Below are 21,289 nucleotides of genomic sequence, written 5' to 3'. Positions count from 1 at the left end.
CAGCAAGCCAAATTCAACTGTGTGCATTAAAAACAGAGGATTGGTTGCACGCATTTGCAAATACATGGTTAAGCTGCAGGCCTCGCCAAGGCTCTCTGCATTCCTAACTAAACTTTTAAAGTCTCCTCAATTGAGGCATATAAATACTGATGAGTAGATAGAGGGCAGGTGACTGGGGGTGTGTCATTGCCCCTACCTATGATTGGTATAGTATTAAAGAGCACTGGAAAAAAACGCATAAATGTACAGGAGTATAAGGGTATCACAAACGCATCTCCATCCCTGTATAGTATAAAGAAAACTAGGCTTGGGACTTTAAATGAGGCATATGAAAAACATACGCCTCCATCTCTGTTGGATAATGGGTAATGGGAATTTTTAGAGAATAAACATACACACATTTTCGATGAACTGGATTGATCTGTCTTTTTTTCGATCTTACAAAATAATATGCAGCAATTTGGGTTATTTTTACCAAAGATATGTAGCAGTATAAATGTTGGCCCAAATTTATGAAGAAAAATTACTAATTTGCAAAATTTTATAAACAAAAACGAAGAAAAATTAATTTTGTTTTACAGAATTTTCAGTCTTTTTTCTTTAATAGCGAAAAAAAAACCTCAGTGGTGATTGAATTCCACCAAAAGAAAGCTCTATTTGTGTGAATAAAAGGAAAAAAAGCATATGGCTACAGTGTTGCATGACTGAGTAATTGTCATTCAAAATGTTAGGCCCCGTACACACGACCGGATCTGTCCGCTGGGATTTATCCGCGGATCAGTTCCAGCAGACAAATCCGGTCGTGTGTACGGCCTAGCGGACATTTTTCGGCGGACATTTGTCCAGCCGACCGGTTTTCAAGCGGATAAAAATTTCTTAGCATGCTAAAAAATCTATCCGCTGGAAAACCTGTACTTCGGACTTATCTGGTCGTCCTTAGACTCACCGGATAAGTCCGTCCGATCCCCATCCCTCGCATGCGTCGAAATGATTCGACGCATGCGTGGAAGTATTTACCTTCCAGGGTCGCGCACGTCGCCGCGGCGACAGCGCGGCCACGTCACCGCGGATGTTTTCCGCGGGGATTTTGATCTGATGGTGTGTACAGCCATCAGATCAAAATCCGCCAGCGGACATATCCGATGGAAACAGTCCGGCAGACCGTTTTCATCGGATATCCGCCCGTGTGTACAGGGCCTAAGAGAGCCAAAAGCTGAAAATTGGAAGAGAGACAAAATGTAAGAGAGCCAAAAGCTGAAAACTGGTCTGGTTAGGAAGGGGGTTTAAGTGCGCAGTGGTCAAGTGGTTAAAGGAATGTAGGAAGGTTAGGAATAAAGTTCCAAGTTTAAACAAATTCAACATCGAATTTTATTTCAAACTTAAAGGGGTGGTTCCCCCTAAAACAAATTTCTAACAATACATTCGTAAGACCCGTTACACTGCGGGTAGGCTGGCTTTTGTTTTTGTTTTTTAGTACATACCTCGATCTCGGCGTTTCGTCCCTTGGCGGTGGGCGTTCCTAGTTGATTGACGTTCCTCCGACGGGCACATACGTGACGTCACGACTTTCCGAAAGAAGCCGAACGTCGCTGCGCAGGCGCCGTATAGAGCCGACTCTATACGGCGCCTGCGCAATGACGTTCGGCTTCTGCCGGAAAGTCGTGACGCGCAGTATGCGCCCGTCGGAGAAACGTCAATCAACTAGGAACGCCCACCGCCAAGGGACGAAACGGCGAGATCTTGGTATGTACGAAAAAACAAAAACAAAAGCCAGCCTACCCGCAGTGTAACGGGTCTTACGAATCTATTGTTAGAAATTTGTTTTAGGGGGAACCACCGCTTTAAAAACTTAAATGAAGAAATAACATCTGAGTGTATACATGAGGTTGAATATGTTCTAAAACATATATATTGCGAGTTAATGTAAATATTCAATTAATATATGGATCGCTGAAAAAAATACACCCCTTTGTGTGGCAAAAAAATAACAGGCTAGTGGAATTTTTTTTAGCATTTTAAATAATAAAACTATGAGGATTATAAACATATGATGTTTGAAATTACTTACCTTAAAAATGAAGGTATATAGACGATCTCCAAGTTGGTCTTCACTGAGGAAATCTATGTGGTCTTCATGAAATAAAATCCGTTGGGAAATAGTCAACTGAGAAAAGAAATCATGTTTGTTTGTTGACGGCCTGGAGGGACTGAGATAGATATGCAGGGAGAGAATGGAATTCCAAATTGATGGGATATTCTGAGTGGCCAACACAAGGAGCTGCTCATTACCACATGATTGGATGTGTTTGGCATGAGATATAGAAGGGTGTAACAGGTAGGTGCATATGAATGGGGTTTGTGTATTCAGTAGAGGATGGAAACCTTACCCTGATACTAAGAATTTCAAAGGAAAACAGTTTCTATAAACTTTGTTTTTCTAAAGTTAATGCATAAAACAACAATTATAATAAATATTATGTAATGGAGCATGTTGTATCAATTATATAATGGAGTATTGTACCTAAAATTAAAAAAATATATAAAAATGTTATAACTACACCTTTATAAATATAGGTAGACGGGCACACTTTGGAAAACAATTTCTTCTAAAGATCATATAAATTATCTGTCTAAAAAAAATAACTATACACTCAAACACGCATACAGATATAATTCATAAATATACAGTATATTTTGCTTTATAGTCTCTCAGGTGGATAGAATTGTATGTTAAAATTAAGATGTTACAGTATATCAATTGACTTAAGATGTTTATGTGTACTTTATATGTTTATTTGTTTTTTTCTTTTCTTTACCTAAAACAGCATATGGAAAGGCACAGGGCAAATACACTGCCAAAAACAAACATGAATCCAATCCTCTTGACAAAAAAAATACATATATATATTCGCTCTGGACCCTCCCATAAACTCCCTCACTAAATCTTCCCACTCTAACCCTTTTCTTAGTCCTCACTCTCTCTCACAGAGAGACAAGTGATGCATCTGCCCTTTCCCAGCTCCCCCCCCCCCAAAAGGCAGGAGAAAAAAAAAAAAAAAAGAGAAAAAAATAAATAAAAGAAAAAAAAGATAAAAGAGGGGGAGAGAGAAGGGGAACCCCATCCTCTCCCTCCCTTAAACCACAAATCATAACAGGAAAGTCGGTTTATCCTTCATATTATATTTTACATTATAATTCCCTGCGCGTATCCGATTTTTCATTAATCAGGTTCAGTCATTAATCTTTTCCCCTCATCTGAATTTTTAAACAAATTCCAGCTCTTCCACGTTTCTTTGTATTGTTTATTTTTACCCTTAGCTGAGAGAACTAGGTCTTCCATAGCTTCTATATCTCTAACTCTATTTATCCACTCTAAAACTGTTGGTGACGTAGTATCCCTCCACCGTAGGGGTATACCTGCTTTAGCTGCATTCACCAAATGGCACAGTACTGAGTTCCGATAAGTCTGAACTGGGATCTCAGATAGGTGAAGTAGGAAAAAAGCGGGATCATTGGGTATTTTTAACTCAGACATTTTTTGCAAGATTCTCATAATTGACAACCAATAAACTCTTATTTTTTTACAAAACCAAAATATATGAATCAATGTCTCGCTTTCTTCTCCATATCTCCAACATCTGTCAGAATTTTCATTGCAGAATTTTTTGAGTCGTACTGGAGTATGGTACCACTGCATCAAGATTTTATAGTTTAATTCTTGAGTTTGTGTACAGATTGAAGAGTTTAGAGTCAAAAAGATAATCTGTTTACGTTGTAATGCAGAGAAGGTCCTATCTAGGTCCTTCTCCCATTTGTTAAGGCCTGGTATCTCCTGATCCTCCCTAAATTTATTTAATAGTCCATACATTTTAGAGATCCCTCGGGCTAGTGGTTCTAAATCATTACAGTACGACTCAAAGATTGTTAACTGACGATGAAAATTACTTCCCGGGCCTAATGATCTAAAAAAATTACTTAATTGCAACGCCTGCCAGATATTGACTTCAAAAGGACCTCCTATTTGTATTAATGTTTTAATCGATGGCCAGTTTTCTGATATAATAAAATGTGAGGCCTGATATACTCCTTTCTCTATTAATAACCGGAAAGATCCTCTTTCATTACCCGGACTAAAACTTGGGTTCCCCAATATGGGAAACAAAGGTGATCGCACTGTAGAAAAGTTCCCGTTTTGGCATATACGTGCAGTAATTTTTAGTGTTGTGCCAATTATAGGGTGATTTTTAAGAGGAGCCGGTAATACTGTATAGCACCATGGTGCTCTACCTAAAGGAACTGTACTCAGCTGTTGTTCTATGTCAACCCACCTCTTAGATCTAACATGTTTACACCAGTCCACTAATCTAGATAGATGTACTGCATAATAATACTTAAATATATCTGGGACCCCCATTCCACCAAGATTCTTAGGCATAGTCAACAGATCTCTTTTAATCCTAGGACGTTTCCCGGCCCAGATAAAATTCATAAATAAACTACATATCTGACGCAAAAAAGTCACTGGAATCTTAATTGGTAGCGCCTGAAGTAAATACAACATTTTCGGAAGAACGGACATTTTGATTATACTAATGCGGCCAAACCAAGAATGGGAACCAAGTCGCCATTTGTCAAGTAGGGCTCGTAATAGATTATACATTGGCAAAAAATTCATTTTAAAAATGTCCTTTTCTTTTGATGGAATATTTGTGCCCAAGTATCTAAGCATTGGACTCCATTTAAAACAAAAATTTGCCCGAATGGAATCCCGGCAAAGAGGGGATAGTGACATGCTCATGGCCTCAGATTTAGTCTGATTTATTTTTAAATTAGAGAGAGTGCCATATTTCTCAATCTCACCCAGCAAAGTAGGGAGAGAAATATGAGGTTCGGTTACTGAAAAAAGCATATCATCCGCATAAGCAGAAACCTTGTGGATTCCTTCCCCAACCCTAATACCCCGTATATCCGGATTCAGGCGAATTCTGTTCAACAATGGTTCCAAAGAGAGAATGAAGAGAAGGGGTGAGAGGGGGCAGCCCTGGGGAGTACCATTCGAGATGCTGAAGGGTTCAGAAAGGACCCCATTTGCCTTTACAACCGCTTGAGGGTTTGTATAAACACTTTTAATCCAGCTAATCATTCGTTCTCCCATTCCTATTTGTTTCAGCACCTCAAATAAGAACCGCCAGTCTAACCTATCAAACGCCTTCTCCGCGTCTGTATTCAAAAATACACACAGTATTTTTTTATCGTTTACCTGATTAATCAAATTAAGAACTTTTGTTGTGTTATCTCTACCTTCTCTCGTGGGGACGAACCCTACTTGGTCTAAATCTATTATTTGGGGGATCCATGATTGTATTCTGGTTGCTAATATTTTCATAAATATTTTTAAATCTGTGTTCAGTAACGAGATGGGTCTGTAACCTCCACAATCCGCCGGGTCCTTCCCCTCTTTTGCAATTAACGTAATATGTGCTCTCAGGGTATCCATAGGGAATGTGGAAGTCAGACCCACCGCATTAAAGACTTTTTTCATTTGTTTACTTAGCAACTCAGAAAATTCTCTGTAGTAACTTATAGTAAAGCCATCCGGACCAGGAGATTTTCCAGATTTGAATGATTTTAATATTTCAGTCACTTCTTTTACCGTAATAGGAGTGTCCAGACTATAACGGGCTGGTGAGGGTAATCTTGTCATACCTGTCGAGGTTAGATATTCTGCTATCCTGGACCGAGGGGAAGTAGCGTGAGGCAAATTATACAAAGTAGCATAATACTTCCCGAATGTCTGGGCAATATCTTTAGGTATCTGTTTTAAATGTCCCTCTTTATCTTTTATTTGTGATATATAAGTTGACCTATTCTTTTCTTTAATTTTCCCTGATAACAATCTACCACATTTATCTCCTATTTCATAATCTATTTGTTTCCCTCGTTGGATTAGGGCTTTTGCTTTAAACCGTAAAATCTCCAACAGTTGTCTTCTCAGATGTCCCAGCTCCCTACCTACTGATGTTGTCTGTATCTTTTTATGCTGTGTTTCTAAGGCCTGGATCTCATCTAATAATTCTTTGGTCCGTTTTTCCCTTTTCTTTTTTAAAATTGCTCCATGTTTGATTAAAATTCCTCTGATCACAGCCTTGTGTGCCTCCCAAATCATACCTGGGTCACTCTCAGGAATGTCGTTTATCTGAAAATATGCTATCATTTCTTTAGATACATCGTCTCTTACTTCAGGATTTTGAAGAAGGCTTTCATTCAATCGCCAGCATCCCTTACGTCGAGTGGCCAGGTTAGACAGGGAGAGACACAACGAAACCGGAGCATGGTCCGACCATGTTATATTTCCAATGAGGATTTCTGTAATGTCTGAAATTAAATAGTGTGGAATCAAAAACATGTCAATACGCGAGTACTCTTGATGTGGGTTGGACTTAAGATGTTTAAAGCTCTCTGAAAGCTGAGAGAGACAGAAATACTCTTTTTCCGAGCCTTTCTGAGGTTTGCGGAGGTGTCCTTAGGCCTTTTCGACCGTTCCCGGGGCTCTCCGGCGCCCCCCCTACCTCTGCCCGCATGCGGTATTGCATGCAATTGAAGTCAATGCAGAAGAAATTTTTTTCGTTTTCATTGACATTAATGGGGAAACTCGCTTTGATATGCGAGTGCTTTGGATTACGAGCATTCTTCTGGAACGTATTATACTCATAATCTGAGGTTCCACTGTATCTTAAAAATAAAAGGACTATATCAGAAAATACATATTAATTAGCTCAAACATATTGTTTTCACACAATTATACAGATTCAAATAAATGAATTTCAATACCAAAATGTTTACAATCAGGCTTTGACCCAGGATGACCACGAATGCCAAGATCTCTAAAAAAAAATTAATGTACCAGCATGCAGGGAAGGTGTTTTTTCATATTCATAGGTAAGATTAGCGCGCACAATCACCTCCGATAGATTAGGATCCTTGTCTTTTTTCCAATATCTAATTATTACATATCTAGATGCTATCAGTATGTGTGCAACTACAAAGCGGAAAGAAGCGGGAAAGTTTCCTATCTCCAGATTTAGCAGCTCCTGGGCTGGTTTGGGTCGTGTTATTATACCTGTTACAGAGGATATTAAGCTAAAAATTTGGTTCCAAAAGCTTGTAAGACTTTTACAGGAACCTATGGTGTGATAAAGATTGTCCAATTGTCCACAGTTATGCCAGTATACTGTAGAGGTGAATGAGAAGGGTAGAACTGAGGTAACCAATATGGCGTGAGGTATGGCTCATTATTTTTGAGCAGTGAAACACATACAGAGCTTCCTTCCTTCAAAGATGTGGGATAAATCAATAGACTTCAGTGTACAAGAGCAAATGTCTATGAAGATCTGTGACCCATGTTTTCCCAACTTGGAGAGGGAAATGCCTTATACACACTATCGGTTTTCCCGGCGGTAAAAAGTCCACTGGGAAAACCGAGAACCTGCTCGGTAGCTTTCCCCCCCCACACACACGGCCGGGTTTCCCAAAAGGAAAACTGCCATGAGAGCTTTGGTCGGGAAACCCGGCCGTGTGTATGCTCCACTGCAGATTTTCTCCATAGGGAAACTGCCGGCTTAAAAACCGCGGTATTAGAATAGGGTACTCACCAAGGCCGAGATGCCGAGAGAGCGGTTCGCTGTTGCCACTAAGCGCAGTCCGCCCCCTGGAGGTGGTACAGAGGGTGGATGGCACAAAGAGGCACAAGCTACCAGCAGGCAGGGTAGAGCTTGCGTGGAAGTCCCGTAGAACTGGAGCACGGACCGATGGGTATCAGGATCCAGCAGCAGAAGTCAGGTAGAAAATCCGGAGCAGGCTGAGGATCAAACACAGGTAAGCAGACAATCCAGGTCACAGGCTGGGGTCAAGGCACTGGAGACAGGAGGCAAGACTGGGTCACAAGCAGGAGACTGAAGATGAATCCGGGTCACAGGCAGAGGGTCAAACACAGGAGACAGGAACAAAGTCCGTAAAACAAGCCAAGGTCGGGTCCAGGAGAAGATCAGAGTAGGTCAGGGTCAATCCGGGTCACAGCAGGTAATCAATGAATCAACAGGAAACAGGAACTCAGGTACAGGAAGCTGAAGACAAACTAGCAATTCCTCTGAGCACTTGCTCAGCTTTATAAGCAGCCAGGAAGTCATGTGATGTGTGTCATGTGATGGCCAGTCTGCAGCTGAAGGTTTCTCTGACAGCTCTGTCAACTTTGCTGCCAGATGCTGACTAGATAGTGTTCAAAGTATAATATGTTTCTTTATATGTTTCTTTGACACGCGGGGAATCCCGGCGGGAAAAAGGAGAACAATCCCGCCGGGTTTCCCAGCGGTTTTTCCCAGCGGTTTTCCTGTCGGGAAAACTATGATGGAGCATACACACAGCCGGGATTCACGGCCAAAAGCTCTCATGGCAGTTTTCCTGCCAGGAAAACCGGTCGTGTGTACGAGGCATAAGATGTTCTTATTGCAAGTGATTCATGCGTTACTAATTTCTGCTGTTGCGTCCTTACCAATACTGCAAATATGGCATTTCCTGAGGGCCACAGCTGGACATCGCCAGTCCCAACAATGGAGGTGGACTTCTATAAACATGGTCATTGTGATGGAAACAGTATTGGCAGTTACACCTCAGACAGGTATTCTACCTCCTCCTTAACATATCAATTCACAAGCCCATCAACATTGAGATGATTCGTTGTGTCCTGGGGTGTTCTCTATCTAGATGCAGAATATTGAGTCATTGTCAAAGTCATCTCTATGCAGTAGACATCCCTGATGGACAAAGAGTTAACATAAAGGAAAAGCTACATAACAAGTATATTGTTATCATTATCTGTGTAGAATTGTAGGGCTATATTGAGGTGAGGTAAAGCAAACTCAATAAGATGGAAAAAGTTTAACCATGTGTAATGAGCAATTGTGACTCACTTCTTGCACACATATAGCTAGATTCAGGTAGGCAGGCGTATGGTTGCGATGACGTAGTGTATCGTGTTTACACTACGCCGCCGTAAGTTAGAGAGGCAAGTACATGATTCACAAAGTACTTGCCTGCTAAGTTACGGGCGGGCGTAAGCTCGGCATCCAATCTCTACATGACATGAGTAAGTGCTGGAACAAAGTTAAATCATACATAGCCAGCCAATAGAGAAAGTTGAAGCCTCTGGACCTGGGTGGGGATAGAGCAACTAGGTAGAACATGGACATTGTGTCAGATAAGTCTACCATAATGTGCTAATATGATGTCATACTTGCCCATTATGAAAAGAGCCCTTGGGACCCCTAGTTCTCAGAAAGGATATCGGGGAACTGGAGAAAGTGCAGAGAAGGGCAACCAAACTGATAAGAGGCATGGAGGAGCTCAGCTATGAGGAAAGATTAGAGGAACTGAATTCATTCACTCTTGAGAAGAGGAGAATAAGGGGGGATATGATCCACGTGTACAAATATATAATGGGTCATATAGTGAACTTGGTGTTGAGTTATTTACTTTACAGTCAACACAGAGGACAAGGGGGCACTCTTTACGTCTAGAGGAAAAGAGATTTCATCTCCAAATACGGAAAGATTTCTTCACAGTAAGAGCTGTGAAAATGTGGAACAGACTCCCTCCAGAGGTGGATCTGGCCAGCTCAGTAGATTGCTTTAAGAAAGGTCTGGATCCTTTCCTAAATGTACATATTAATACATGGAAACTAACATTTATAGGTAAAGTTGATCCAGGGAAAATCCGATTGCCTCTCGGGGGATCAGGAAGGAATTTATTCCCCTGCTGTAGCAAATTGGAGCATGCTCTGCTGGGGTTTTCCCGCCTTCCTCTGGATTAACTTTGGGTATAGAATTGGGTATATGGGATTGCATGATATTTTGAATTTTTATGGTTTAACTGGATGGACTTGCATCTTTTTTCAACCTGACTAACTATGTAACTATGAATGGTCAGCGGGAAGAATGTTCCTTAAGGCTGGGATATGAATTGATGTGGTTTTCTCTGCATCCAATTTGAATGACAGAAGACTGTGACTGGCTGGCAATGGAGTCGGTCACACACCTCTAGGATGGCCGTGGTCCACACTGGAAGAGGGTCTTGTGCATCTTTGGCTCTGTTTCAGGTTCAAAATCAGGCAAAAAATTGGACCCGATTTGTCCCTGAAATGGAGAACAGGGATGCACCAGACCCCCTACTGTGAGCTTCAGCTAGTGTGAACCTGGCCTTAGTCTAGTACACATGGGCTGAATGTTGGACAGCATTGGCTGGTTCAATAACAACCGGCCGATATTCGACCTGTGTGTACTGGAGTCGGTCCAACAGAAGCCATCTGTTCGTCTGGCTTCTGCCAAAAGGGCATGACCAAAAAGTTCTGCTGATCGGCTCCCAATCAAAGCCCTCGGCCAATGGATGAGAGGGGTGACCGCAGGCCGATCCTAGGGTCACAGGTGCCTGGGTGCCGAAATATTTCTGACGCCCCTACATGGGCATGGTCATCTTACTAACTCCTCCCCTTTACAAAGGTTTCTATGGCAATGACTCAACCACAGAGATGCTCCCCCACTAAGTCTTCATTACCCTGGGATCCTTACATGATCTCTTAACAATAAACAAAATACAGGAAGAGAAGCAGAGTACTTTATTGGGACCTGGAGGGGGGCCTCTATGATGGACACAGAGAGGGCTTCTGTTAGGAAGACCCCCAGACATACTACAAACATGATAAAGGAAATCGTCAGAGACTGCAGACATGGTACAGGAGACGGTTAGAGGCTGCAGACTTGTTACAGGAGACGGTCAGTGACTGCAAACATAATACAGGAGATGGCCAGAAACTACAGACACAGTACAGGAGATGATCAGAGACTGCAGACACAGTACAGGAGATGGTCAGAGACTGCAGACACAGTACAGGAGATGGTCAGAGACTGCAGACATAGTAAGGGAGATGGTCAGAGACACATCAGTTCTGGACAGACACACACCTATGCTCAGAACACTAGTTCTGGATGGGCACAAACAAGGATAGAAGGAGGGAGTGGAGAAATCTGACACTTCGGCGCCCCCACCTCTGCAGGCGCCTGGGTGCAAAGAACTTTGTGCCCCCTGCCTAGAATCGGCCCTGGGTGACCGGAGTGTTTTGGTGGGGCCATTCCCCTGTCAGAATGCAATAGCACAGCAGGGGAAATCACTGTACATTGGATTGTTAGTACAGTGGCTCCTGAGCTGTCAGTTTTTTTTTTTTTTTTCGGTCAACACTAATTGGTTGAACAAAAAAAACTACTGGTGTGTACTAGGTTTTACGTTTGTGTTGGTAGAAAATAAAAAGATAGCGGTACTTCCAGAGAATAAAAACAGCTCCTTTTTATTGTGCAAAAATAGGAATGAAAGACATGACACACACACTCAAGCCACGGAGGGTCATCAGACACATTTCACACTTCTGTTCTTAATCACTACTGGTGTGTACTAGGCTTCACATTTGTGTTCTGTAGGAACCATCATTGTCTGTCACATAACCAAAAAAGACGATTAATGTCAGTGGCAACCAACCAATGGGGCAGAAATTTCTCTTTGTATGAAAAACCCATAGTAAACTCTGGAGAAACCTATATAATCCACGGAACCCTGGTTGAGAAAGGTTAATCTAGGTCAGGGATCCTCAAACTATGGCCCTCCAGCTGTTGCGGAACTACATATCCCATGAGGCATTGTAAAACTCTGACATTCACAGACATGACTAGGCATGATGGGAATTGTAGTTCCTGAACAACTGGAGGGCCATAGTTTGAAGACCCATGATCTAGGTGAACTCTCTTGGCTAGTTTTGGCCAATGGGACCATTCTGTAATAGTTTCCCACTTATAATACAACCTACTGAGGTTAAGGTTTTCTTTATGCCATGGCAGGATCCAGTGTTGTGTATTGTTTAGAGTAATCATTGTATATCTAACCCAGTTGTATTGTACGGTACTCAGAAGCAGCAGTTTTGAAAGGTATTTGCTTCAATATTGTTATCCAGACAGGTCCCTTTAATTCCCTTCAACCTATCTTTTAGACCAGGGGTCTCCAAACTTTCTAAACAAAAGGCCAGTTTACTGTCCTTCAGAATTTAGGGGTGCTGGACTGTGGCAAGTGGGAGTAGAAAATGCCCCAGCATCAGATGCCCTATCAATACCCCCATCATTGGTTTTATTGGGAACATTAGTACTCCGTTGGTGGTATCAGTGGAAGAAATAGTGCCATATTGTCTATCGGTGGGAGGATTTTTTTTTGCTTTTTCATTTCTTTTAGTAAGGGGGGGGGGGTGTCCCATCATTGGTGTCTGTGGGAGGAATAGTGTCTCATCATTAGTGTTTGTGGGAGGAATAGTGTCCCAATATTGGTATCAGTGGGGGGGGATAGTTCTCCGTCATTGGTATCAGTGGTAGGAATAGTGCCCCACCACTGGTGTCAGTGAGAGGAATGGTGCTCCATCATTGGTGTATGCGGTAGGAATAGTGTCCAATTATTGGTGTCTGTGGGAGGAATAGTGTCCCATCATTGGTATCAGTGGGGGGAATTGTTCTCCGTCATTGGTATCAGTGGGGGGAATTGTTCTCTGTCATTAGTATCAGTGGTAGGAATAGTGCCCCACCACTGGTGTCAGTGAGAGGAATGGTGCTCCATCATTGGTGTCTGCGGTAGGAATAGTGGTATCAGTGGGAGGAATGGTGCCCTGTTATTTGTGTCAGTTGTGGAGGGAATAGTGCCCCAAGGGCCTGGATAGAGGCAAGCAAAGGGCCACATCCAGCCCCAGGGCCGCAGTTTGGAGACCAATGTTTTAGACTGATAAAAAAATGTATGATCATATATTTATTTATAATCTTATTTAAACTAAACTATTGGTGTAGTCCAGTGGTCTCCAAACTGCGGCCTGAGGGCCGGATGCGGCCCTTTGCTTGCCTTTATCTGGCCCTTGGGGCACTATCCCTCCCACTGATACGAGACGCTATTCTGCCATCTGACACCGACAATGGAGCACCATGTCTCCCACTGACACAACAAATAGAGCACTATTACTGCCTGTGATACCAGCAATGGGGCACTATTCCTCCCCCTAATACCAGATGTTCACTAAGAATGATGCCAGGAAAATTTCTACTCCCGCTGGCCAAAGTCTGGCCCTCCATGAGTCTGAAGGACAATAAACCGGCCCTTTGTTTAGAATGTTTGGAGACCCCTGGTGTAGAATGTTACTGGAAATGGAACATAATGGTAAAAATGAACCAGCAAGAATCTAAAGCTAATGTTACAAAGGGATTTTTTTTTCTCTCAAAGTATCTGGTTGGTTTTCATCCTTGTATTAAGTATTCAGTCTACAATCAGATAAAAAAAAAAATCTTATAAATAAAAAAAAATCCATCATATTAACTATAGGGGCAAATTCTAATTTTAATTCAAATTCTAATTTTAAAACTCAGCATAGTATTTGGGTTTCAGCATTTGTAATCACCTATTCTCTAGAAAACCTGTTCAAATGCAAATCAATAAGAACAATACGGGGTAGTTTACATGACATTTTACATAAGAATTCAGCCAATGGAAAGCCTTTATTCTCTGCCTTCCCCGCCCATCTCCCTTGCATAAAGCGGGCCTCTCCCTCCTCTGATCAGTGACCATACTACCGGTGACACCTACTACAGCCCAACTGGAGATTTGGTGATGATCTGGAGTGGAACCGAATACTCCAAGGAACAAATCCAACTTCACCACAGCTGAATCTTCCACCACATTAAGGTAAGGTCACTTTCATCTAACCAATCCATGGATCTTTATTATTTAATGAACTTTCTTATCCTGCAGAGGTTTATGTGGTGTATGTAACAAATGTATAAAAATGTATGTTTGAAAAACTGTGAGGCAATGAGTGGAGGAGGTTCAGGGCAGGATAATATGTAATACAATGTATACAGAAGACAGGATAGACATTGGAGTCTTGCCATGATCAGCCTGATGAAAAAAAAAATCATAATACAGGATACGTAATAAAGGGTGAGGTGGTAATTTGTGTGATGTCGTAGAAAGAGAAACAAATGTGTTTTGGTGGTCAAGTAATAATAACTGTTCTAAAGCTCCAATTATAAGTATATTCCAATCTGTATGGCAAACAGTTGACTGAACAGTGCTGATTTTTTTGCTATGAAAGATTCCCTCTCACCAAAATGTGAGTAAGGCCTCGTACACACGATAGGATAGCCAGTTGACAACGGTCTGAAGGACCGTTGTCTTAGGTTAACCGATGAAGCTGACTGATGGTCCGTCACGCCTACACACCATAGGTTAAATAACCGATCGTGTCAGAACGCGGTGACGTAAAACACAACGACGTGCTGAAAAAAAACGAAGTTCAATGCTTCCAAGCATGCGTCGACTTGATTCTGAGCATGCGCATTTTTAACCGATGCTTTTGCATACTAACGATCGATTTTGACCTATCGGTTAGGCGTCCATCGGTTAAATTTTAAAGCAAGTTCCTATTTTTTTAACCGAAGGTTAACTAACCTATGGGGCCCACACACGATCGGTTTTGACCGATGAAAACGGTCCTTCAGACCGTTGTCCTCTGGCTATCCTATCGTGTGTACGAGGCCTAAAACACATAATGATCTCACTGAGCATTGCCTTCAATTCATTTCATGATGTCAGTCTGATGCTACATTATTAGGCATTTTTTAAGGCTTCCAAAAAGAGATTTGACAATTAAGGCCGGGTTCACACTATTGCAAATTGGATGCGGGATCCCCACATGCAGTTCACAATAGCAGGAGGTTGTGACCGGCTCTCTATGGAGCTGGTTCACATATCTTTGAAGCGGCTCCGGTAGGAATTTGCACGGGAGTCCTGTGCGTCCCTTGGTCTGTTTCAGGTCCGAATTCAGCCCAAAATTCGGGCTGTAATTGGACCTGCAACGGTGAACGAAGACACACTGGACCCCTGCTGGGAGCCGCATCGGCATTAGGTGTGATTTGAGCCTGAGGCCGCGTACACACGATCAGTCCATCCGATGAGAACGGTCCGAAGGACCGTTTTCATCGGTTAACCGATGAAGCTGACTGATGGTCTGATGTGCCTACACACCATCGGTTAAAAAAACGGTCGTGTCAGTACGCAGTGACGTAAAACACACGACGTGCTGAAAAAAACGAAGTTCAATGCTTCCAAGCATGCGTCGACTTGATTCTGAGCATACGCGGCCCTTTGACCGATGCCTTTGCATACTAACGATCGGTTTTGACCCATCGGTCAGGCGTCCATCAGTTCAATTTTAAAGCAAGTTCTCTTTTTTTTGACCGAAGGATAACTGACCGATGGGGCCCACACACGATCGGTTTGGACTGATGAAATGGACCTTCAGTCCGTTTTCATTGGTTTTGACCGATCGTGTGTACACGGCCTCAGTGTTTGGATGTTATCACATCACTCGTGGTTATTGTGGATCATTCTGGGACTTCACATTTTTGGGGAGAATGTTTTGGGGAAGAGTCACTAATATCTTCTGATGGCCTTTAGCATGGCCTCTTATGTCTTGTACTGGGTACAAAAGGTGAAGCAACCAATTTCCATATTTTACATGAAAGCTCCAATTAAAATGGAGCACCTTACCTTGCTGAGCTCTGTGTTTATCTTCCCGATTTAGTGTAATGAATCTGGAAACTCAGCTGGTTGGCAACAAGAAAGCCGAGTATTTCTTGTAAGTCATCCTAATGGTATGTTTTTTTAATGGCAGTATCTGCCCAGAATATTGGATCACCAAGCAGCTGCTGGGAGAAGATACACCATTCCATCAATGCCAAACTATGTTCATCATTTCTTTTATTATTGTATCGGATGTGGATTTGTTGCTTCGAATACATTTGATTGTCCCGGAAAAGCTAACAGATTCAGTCAGCATTTTGCTATATGACCCACCCAATGTAATAAAATTAATATCTTAATTTTTTTGAGATTCAAATGCCTCAATTTAAAAAAAAAAAAGCTGTGCATTGTGATGAGACAACATGACAATCTTAAAGAATTCAACTCTACAAGAATTGTTGGAAGATCCTAATGAACCTTGAATTCCTAATTAGGGAAGATCTACTGAGATGGCTAATTGCGATTCCCTCTTAAGCCTCGTACACACGATCAGTCCATCCGATGAGACCGGTCTGAAGGACCGTTGTCATCGGTTAACTGATGAAGCTGACTGATGGTCCATCGCGCCTACACACCATTGCTTAAAAAAACGATCGTGTCAGAACGCGGTGACGTAAAACACAACGACGTGCTGAAAAAAACGAAGTTCAATGCTTCCAAGCATGCGTTGACTTTATTCTGAGCATGCGTAGATTTTTAACCGATGGTCGTGCCTACTAACGATCGGTTTTGACCTATCGGTTAGGAATCCATTGTTTACATTTAAAGCAAGTTGGCTTTTTTTTTAACCGATGGTTAAGTAATCTATGGGGCCCCCACACGATCGGTTTTGACTGATGAAAACGGTCCATCAGACCGTTGTCCTCTGGTTAACCTATCGTATGTATGAGGCCTTACACCTCTTATGCCTCGTACACACAACCAGTTTTCCCATCAGGAAAACTGCCATGACAGCTTTTGGCTGGGAAAACTGGCCGTGTGTATGCTCCATGGCAGTTTTCCTGACAGGAAAACTGCCAGGAATCTTATGGGAAACACTACGGTGGAGCATACACAAGGCCGGGATTCCCGGCCAAAAGCTGTCATGGCAGTTTTCCTGCCAGGAAATCCGGCCGTGTGTAGGGGAAAAAAGCTGCCAAGCAGGTTCTCGGCTTTCCCCTCGGTTTTCCCGGCGAACATTTCACCGCCAGGAAAACCGATCGTGTGTACGGGGCATCTACTGCGGGTGCTCAAGATTAAATCCAGTGGATTCTCTTCATAGTCCTCACATTTCCATTCTGTGCATGGAGTGGTTGAGAAAGACGAAGTGCCAAAAATACAGTTAGAAACAACCTAACAAAATGTTGTAAATTTTCTCAGGATTCTGAGAAGATGAGATGATGAGGAACTTCAAAATGGTGCCTATCAGGATTTCTATATTCTACTTCATCTTATGTCACTCGTCTACCACACAAGTCTGTCTGGGTGAAAGTCTTTATTTTACTGATCAATACAAAAGGTGATGGTTCTCTTATGACATATGTGTGCACAATTTATAAATGTAAGATGTAAGAAATATACTGTATATTTTACATAGGTTGGCGTTAATAGGTGTGCGAACTAACTGTATGGTTAGCTATCTAGGATGTGGGAATATAACTAACTGTATGTGAGCAAATGAAAATGGGGTATTCAGTTAGTTCCAGATAATTTCCTAAATAAAAGACAATGGACTGGGAGAAGTCCTACAGCATGGTTTATTTAAATAATTGGGGCAAACTCTCCTTTGTCTCCAGATGCCAGATTCAACGCCTTTCATTGTTATATGATCAATAGGGGTGACTGGTTTGTGTTGTGCATATGTTGACCTGGAGAAGCCCTCTAACACCTCAATATTTAAAATTTTCAACCACAAACTGCAATTAGCTCATTAAAACTTTGCATTTAAAGCAGTGGTTCTCAACCTTTCTAGTGCCGTGACCCCTTGATAAAATTTCCCAAGTTGTGGGGACCCCTAACAGTAAAATTTTTGTAGCGTGGGTTGCCAGCACCCAAGGCAAGACAAGTTATTTGCGCCCCTAACCCACGGACATTTATCGCTTCCTGAGTCCCTTCCACTTGTATAGTGTTACAACCCCTTATGGTACATTTTTAGGATGTACCAGTCTCTCTTTGTTCTCCTTTCTTTCCCTTTTAGCTCCCCTTTTAGCTCCCTATCCTAGCCCCCCCCCATCCCTCTCTCTAACCGTCTTTCTAGTTCTCTTATTCTTTCTCTCCCTTTTTCTTTGTTCCTCCCCCTTCCATGTATTCTCTATTTTTATTCCTTCTTAGGCCGCGTACACACGGTCTGTCAAAACCGATGAAAACGGACTGAAGGACCATTTCATCGGTCCAAACCGATGGTGTGTGGGCCCCATCGGTCAGTTATCCTTCGGTCAAAAATGTTAGAACTGATGGACGCCTAACCGATAGTTCAAAACCAACCGTTAGTATGCAAAAGCATCGGTTAAAAAACCGTGCATGCTCAGAATCAAGTCGACGCATGCTTGGAAGCAGTGAACTTAATTTTTCTCAGCACGTCGTTGTGTTTTACGTCACCGCGTTGGACTCGATCGTTTTTTTAACTGATGGTGTGTAGGCACATCAGACCATCAGTCAGCTTCATCGGATGGACTGATCGTGTGTAAGCGGCCTTACTCCTTGGTGGGGGGGTGGAGGGAATGGAACGAGTGGCAGTGCTGGCAGGGAGTTGGGATGAGTGACAGTGCTGGTGGGGAGTTGGGATTAGTGGCAGTGCTGGGGGAGGTTCTGCTCAGCCAACTTGGGTGCTCTTGATCAAGGTCATCTACTGATCTAAGAACTGTCTCCCACTGACACAACTAATAGAGCACTATTACTGCCTATGATACCAGCAATGGGGCACTATTCCTCCCCCTAATACCAGATGTTCACTAACAATGATGCCAGGAACATTTCTACTCCCGCTGGCCAAAGTCTGGCCCTCCATGAGTCTGAACGACAATAAACCGGCCCTTTGTTTAGAATGTTTGGAGACCCCTGGTGTAGAATGTTTCTGGAAATGGAACATAATGGTAAAAATGAACCAGCAAGAATCTAAAGCAAATGTTACAAAGGGATTTTTTTTCTCTCAAAGTATCTGGTTGGTTTTCCTCCTTGTATTAAGTACTCAGTCTATAATCAGATAAGAAATTTAATCTTATAAATAAAAAAAATCCATCATATTAACTATAGTGGCAAATTCTAATTTTAATTCAAATTCTAATTTTAAAACTCAGCATAGTATTTGGGTTTCAGCATTTTTAATCACCTATTCTCTAGAAAACCTGTTCAAATGCAAATCAATAAGAACAATACGGGGTAGTTTACATGACATTTTACATAAGAATTCAGCCAATGGAAAGCCTTTATTCTCTGCCTTCCCCGCCCATCTCCCTTGCATAAAGCGGGCCTCTCCCTCCTCTGATCAGTGACTATACTACCAGTGACATCTACTACAGCCCAACTAAAGATTTGGTGATGATCTGGAGTGGAACCGAATACTCCAAGGAACAAATCCAACTTCACCACAGCTGAATCTTCCACCACATTAAGGTAAGGTCACTTTCATCTAACCAATCCATGGATCTTTATTATTTAATGAACTTTCTTATCCTGCAGAGGTTTATGAGGTGTATGTAACAAATATATAAAAATGTATATTTGAAAAACTGTGAGTCAATGAGTGGAGGAGGTTCAGGGCAGGATAATATATAAAACAATGTATTCAGAAGACGGGATAGACATTGGAGGCTTGCCATGATCAGCCTGATGAAAAAGTTTTTCGTAATACAGGATATGTAATAAAGGGTGAGGTGGTAATTTATGTGATGTCGTAGAAAGAGAAACAAATGTGTTTTGGTGGTCAAGTAATAATAACTGTTCTAAAGCTCCAATTATAAGTAAATTCCAATCTGTATGGCAAACAGTTGACTGAACAGTGCTGATTTTTTTCGCTATGAAATATTCCCTCTCACCAAAATGTGAGTAAAACACATAATGATCTCACTGAGCATTGCCTTCAATTCATTTCATGATGTCAGTCTGATGCTACATTATTAGGCATTTTTTAAGGCTTCCAAAAAGAGGATTTGACAATTAAGGCCGGGTTCACACTATTGCAAATTGGATGCGGCATCCTCACAATAGCAGGAGATTGTGACTGGCTCTCTATGGAGCTGGTTCACATATCTTCGAAGCGGCTCCGGTAGGAATTTGCACAGGAGTCCTGTGCGTCTTTTGGTCTGTTTCAGGTCCGAATTCAGCCCAAAATTCGGGCTGTAATCGGACCTGAAACGGTGAACGAGGACACACTGGACCCCTGCTGGGAGCCGCATCGGCATTAGGTGTGATTTGAGCCTGATGCCGTGTACACACGATCATTTTTCGGATCGTGTGTGGGCTTCACATCATTTTTCGGCTTCTGAAAAACAACAACATTTTTTTTAGAGCATGCTGCATTTTTTAACGACGTTTTAAACAATGTTGTTTTTCGGGTTGTAAAAAATGATCGTGTGTGGGCTAAAACGACGTTAAAAACCCGTGCATGCTCAGAAGCAAGTTATGAGACGGGAGCGCTCATTCTGGTAAACCTACCGTTCGTAATGGAGTAAGCACATTCATCACGCTGTAACAGATAAAAAAGCACGAATCGTCTTTTACTAACACGGAATCAGCTAAAGCAGCCCCAAGGGTGGCGTCATCCGCATGGAACTTCCCCTTTATAGTGCCGTCGTAGGTGTTGTACGTCACCGTGCTTTGCTAGAGCATTTTTAAAAAACGATGGTGTGTGGGCAACGTCGTTTTAATGATGAAGTTGGAAAAGCAACGTTTTTTTTTCATGACGAAAAATGATCGTGTGTACGCGGCATGAATGTTTGGATGTTATCACATCACTCGTGGTTATTGTGGATCATTCTGGGACTTCACATTTTTTGGGAGAATATTTTGGGGAAGAGTCACTAATATCTTCTGATGGCCTTTAGCATGGCCTCTGAAGTCTGATGTCTTGTACTGGGTACAAAAGATAAAGCAACCATTTTCCATATTTTACATGAAAGCTCCAATTAAAATGGAGCACCTTACCTTGCTGAGCTCTGTGTTTATCCTCCCGATTTAGTGTAATGAACCTGGAAACTCGGCATAGCTGGTTGGCAACAAGAAAGCCGAGTATTTCCTAATGGTATGTTTTTTAATGGCAGTATCTGCCCAGAACATTGGATCACCAAGCAGCTGCTGGGAGAAGATACACCATTCCATCAATGCCAAACTATGTTCATCATTTCTTTTATTATTGTATCGGATGTGGATTTGTTGCTTCGAATACATTTGATTGTCCCGGAAAAGCTAACAGATTCAGTCAGCATTTTGCTATATGACCCAGCCAATGTAATAAAATTAATATCTTAATTTTTTTGAGATTCAAATGCCTCAATTTTTTTAAAAAAAAGCTGTGCATTGTGATGAGACAACATGACAATCTTAAAGAATTCAACTCTACAAGAATTGTTGGAAGATCCTAATGAACCTTGAATTCCTAATTAGGGAA

At 42.0% G+C, this 21,289-nt stretch overlaps 1 protein-coding gene across 1 annotated transcript in view; it reads left to right on the top strand.

Moving 5' to 3' along the window:
* The window catches only part of LOC120944914 (serine/threonine-protein kinase SBK1-like), a 32,495-nt gene that overhangs the window by 2,901 nt on the left and 8,305 nt on the right, over nucleotides 1-21,289 (top strand). The gene's annotated exons all lie outside the window — the stretch shown is intronic.

The sequence above is a fragment of the Rana temporaria genome, chromosome 1, assembly GCF_905171775.1.
Source record: "Rana temporaria chromosome 1, aRanTem1.1, whole genome shotgun sequence".
NCBI lineage: Eukaryota > Metazoa > Chordata > Amphibia > Anura > Ranidae > Rana > Rana temporaria.
Note: the sequence above shows the minus strand (reverse complement) of the source record. Positions and strands in the feature narration are given on the sequence as shown.